Here is a 4,689-nt window from a genome sequence, read left to right as displayed (position 1 = left end):
TTGTATTCCTGTGGCCCAGCGAAGTGTCTGGGGCCGGTGATGAGGGCGCACAGCTTCTCCACTTGTCCAGAGCCTGCAGGCCTCTTGACAGCATGGTCATCGTCACTGCTGTGGTTTTTAATGGGCTAAAAGTAGCCTTGTGTAAGTGTTGGCTGTGTCTTCATTTGCAAATTGTTATGAGTTGGGAACATAGAGAATAGATGAGAGTGGATAAAAGGGTCTGACAATAAATCTCTAAATTAGCTAAATTTCTTTTTGTTTAAGTATAGTCCTTTCCTTTTCTGTTCCCAGAATAACAATCTCCCTTCCTGAACATGCTTTGTGACTTTTCTCTTTTTGTAGCAATTTTATCTTCCTGTGCATACGTTTTCATAATAAGTCACCTGAAACATCGTTAAGTAGCTGGGTATGAATTTTTCTGAAAGTCTTAGTGACAGAGCCAAATACAGTGTTGGATTTTACCTATTTGCTCTTTAGCTTCCTTTTATACTGGTTTCCATTCAGATTAAATCTTCTTTTCAATGAAATAGATAGAGATTTATTACTTGCTTTTAAAGCTGTATCTCCAGAGTTAATCTTGGAGCATTTTAATCTTCTAAATTTTAAAGTCTGGGCTGCAAGGAGAATTTTCAGGGCGAAACAAACTTTCCTGGTTTGATAACTAAGCTGAGCTCCAGGGTGAGAGACTTATCCTTGAATGCAGGTCTGACTCAGGTGGAGTTTCCCACCCCTCATTTTACCCATCTCCAAGGAAGAAGCATTTTTTCCTTCAAGATCACTCTGCTTGTCTTCCTGACATTCCTTACATCTGTTTCTGTCATCCTCTTTTCCTGTATCATTATTCTCCTTCCTGCATGGGCTACTTGTGCTCTGACTATATGATCAACTCTCTCCTATCCTATAAAACTTACCCTTGACCCTGAATCTCCTGAAAACAACCTCTCTTCTCTTCCTTTCTTAGCCGAATATCTTGAGACATACTGTCCACTTTTCACTTAAATACTGTTTATTGAATGCCTGCTTATCCCAGGCACAGTGCTGGACATTGGGAATGGCAGCAGACAAAATGACACCCAGGCCCTTGTGGAGCTCAGCCTCCTGGTCAAGCCTCAGCCCTTGCCATGCCACTGAAATGGCTCAGACACAACTTCTGGGGGTCTACTCCCAGTTTCTGTGGCTCTTCTCAGCCTCCTCCCTCCAGCAGTAAAAGAGACCTTAACAATGGTAGTAATATCCTCAAGCCTAATAGCTCACACTTAGAAATCATCCTCCCATTCAAGGCCCTGTGATGAGAGAATCTGCCTTTGAAAAGTTTACATATAAAGTATCATGTAGCCCAAATACAGTCATTTCAATTGCTCAGTTGTGTCCAACTCTTTGTGACCCTATGGACTGCAGAATGCCAGGCTTCCCTGTCCATTACCAACTCCAGAAGCTTGCTCAAACTCATGTCCATAAAGTCGGTGATGCCATCCAACCATCTCATTCTCTGTCATCCCCTTCTCCTCCCACCTTCAATCTTGTCCAGCATCAGGGTCTTTTCCAGTGAGTCAGTTCTTCACATCAGGTGGCCAAAATATTGGAGTTTCAACTTCAGCATCAGTCCTTCCAATGAATATTCAGGACTGATTTTCTTTAGGATTGACTAGTTTAATCTTGCAGTCCAAGGGACTCTCAAGAGTCTTCTCCAACACCATAGTTCAAAAGCATCAGTTCTTCAGCGCTCAGCTTTCTTTATAGTCCAACTCACATCCATACGTGACTAGTGGAAAAACCATAGCTTTGACTAGTTGGAACTTTGTTGGCAAAGTAATGCTGCTTTTTAATATGCTGTCTAGGTTGGTCATTGCTTTTCTTCTAAGTCGTTTCATAGGGCAAATACTTTTAGAGAAGCAAAAGCTTTTATTCACTAAATTTGCTTAATATGCCTACCATTGATCTCAATATACAAATCCAGATGTGTTAAACAGCAAATATTAGGGAGTGATATCAGGAGTAAGAATGTAATGTCCTTTGATGACACATTTACCTCTGTTAGTGTTCACCATGACTGATTTCTCTGTGCATACTAGCCCTTTCAATTATCCCCCAGAATAAAGTGGACTTTTTCCTAGTCATAGACATGACAGCTCATAGAAATAGAAAAATACAAATTATGGTTTGTTGAAAAAAGTTTTTTTAATTTTCCTAAGATTCTGGGTAAAAGAATTAATTGTTCACATTTTGCTGTCTAATTAGCCCCCATCTGCCCATACAGGTTCTCCGCTCCCTGTCAAAGGCCCTTTCTTCTAAGTCCCCAGACTCTATCTTTGGTGTGTTCCATCCAGCAGAATTGGCTCCTTACAAGCAAGCTCCTGAATCCTTGGAGAACCAGAGCTGTGTCTTTGGTAGAAAAGGGCTCTCTGCATTTCATATTATGAAATAAAGTCAGGAAGCCCCAAAGCACTGTTGCTTAGGCCCCAGCATCTTACACAAGTGTTAGTAAAACCAGTTCTTATAGTTTTGATCCTCTCCCTCTAACCCCAGTGTAAGTCCAGAATGGGGACCAAACTATGCTCAGTGCCTCTGCTCCTCTATAAGACTATTCCTGGGTTGCATCACTCTCATTGCATCCCACCCATTCCTCTGATTCACCCAGATATGTCTGCACCCCAGAAGTAGCATCCAGGCTCAAGCCATGGCAGAGTTCCCCATTACACAGCAGCATTGTTAGCTGCTGTTAGCTAATGCTGTTTAGCTGCTGCTGTTAGCTGCTGCTGTTAGCTGCTGTTAGTGCTGTTAGCACAATGCTAAGCAGTGTCCATGCTAAGGTCAGGCAAATGGGCCTGAGGTAGAAGGCCCTGGAGCCCAGCAATAGCTAGTTCCCTGGTGCACCACAGTTAAGGAATGACTCCTAAGAGACAGGAGAAGAACCCATTATGAAAGAGCTCACCCAAGCTCTTAGCTTATAGATGTTTGACACCTTACCAATGTCACCTGGAGTTTTACTAAAGGAATAATGTAATGAACACAAATCCTGTCAGTAACTTCTTTCTGGTTGCTCCTGGAGTGTGATAAAGTGAGCCTTTTCATCCTCACGGAGTGAGGCTTGCTAAGAACATCTATTCCATCCCCTAGGACAAGCCATAGCCCCTCTTCTAGGTTCACCTGCCATCTCTCTGTGCAAATAAGATGTACCCATCCTCCTGATGGCTCCAGGGGATCCATCTTCATCCTGGGGATGAAGAAACAGCTCCCACCAAACATTCTCCCCTCAGATTCTCCAGAGCAGACAGCTATTGGGGGAAAGAGGAATGGCATGTCAGGGTCATCATGACCTGCCTTTTACAGGGGAAACAAGCCCAGAGAGAACGAACTTGCCGGTGGTCACACAGTGAGTCAGTGATAACAAGAGATAACAAGGTCTCCTGAAGCCCGGCCCATGTGATTCCCACTGATCATCTCAGGGTGTGATAAGAAACAGCTTCATGATCCATCAGAAAAGCCAAGACTCCCTTCCCCAGGGAGTAGAGCAAACTGGAGGACAGACAAACTCAAACACAAGGTTCCTTCTCTCACACAGTATTCTCGTCCTCTACCCAAGACAGGGAGGGTCTCATTCCTGGGTACTCACGGGGGTGGGGGAGGAGTGGTGATGACCAAAGATGAGGATATAAATGGAGGTAGATTACTGAGCAACCCTTTCTGTAGTCCGTTCCCCACGCCCAGTATACGTGGAGAACTACAATTCCAGTCTACTGAGAGCGGTGCTTCTTAAACCCTGCTGTGCACCAGAATCTAAAACACATACTGTTGATTGTCTACCCCTAGAGTTTTTGGTTCAGTGAGTTGGATGTGGGCCTGAGAATCTGCATAGCTAGCAGGTTCCCAAGTGATGCTGCTGCTATTGATTTGGGGACCACACTTTGAGAACCACTGGCCTAGACAAACAGACAACCCTCTCTTTTGTCCCTCACCTTCTTCACTCTCTTCCTCCTCTCATCCCCCTTCTTTGTCTTTTCTGCCTCCTCTTCTTTCCCATCTTTACTCTTCTTCCCATTCACCAAAGCATGATGGAATGAGCCAGGCTCTACCAGAGACCTGGGTTCCAGTTTCAGCACTGTCACTGTCTGAATGTGCAAGGGCAAGTCACTTACCCCCTTCCAGGTCCAAGAAGAAGCAGTGAGATCCCCCACTGCCAGTTTCTTCCCAGTCAGGACCCCATCAACCTGAGGTCATCTCTGAAGCCCCACATTCTCTGTACAAACCTGTGCTTGAAGAGATGCTGGTGAATGAATTCCATTGCTTTTGAGCTTCCTTCCAGCTCATGCCCTAGGATTCTGACCTCTTCATCTTTCCAAATCTGAACTTTTCCCTCTCCAGTGGAACAAGATATAGGGGATCTTTCTAGGACAAGAGAGGGATGTTCTGGAATGAGGGGCAGACTGTTAAAGGGAGACAGCCCTGAAACACCGGTCAGCTGGGGGAATCAGGCCCTAGACAGCAGTTACCTGACTCTCAGGAACAGCTGTGTGTGCTTGTCCCGGCCTAGGAGCACGGGGATCAAGAGAGACTAGAGAGACACCACCACCACCCACTGCAAACCTGCAGAGGCTCCAGCAGGGGGCACCAGAGGGAAGGGCAAGGCCACCCAGGTCAGCCCAGGTGTCCAGTCGAGGGTGGGCGGGTACACGCTAGAGGCGTGGACGC

The sequence above is a fragment of the Odocoileus virginianus genome, chromosome 4 (assembly GCF_023699985.2).
Source record: "Odocoileus virginianus isolate 20LAN1187 ecotype Illinois chromosome 4, Ovbor_1.2, whole genome shotgun sequence".
Classification (NCBI taxonomy): domain Eukaryota; kingdom Metazoa; phylum Chordata; class Mammalia; order Artiodactyla; family Cervidae; genus Odocoileus; species Odocoileus virginianus.
The sequence above is the reverse complement of the archived record's forward strand: the minus strand, read 5'-3'. Positions refer to the sequence as shown.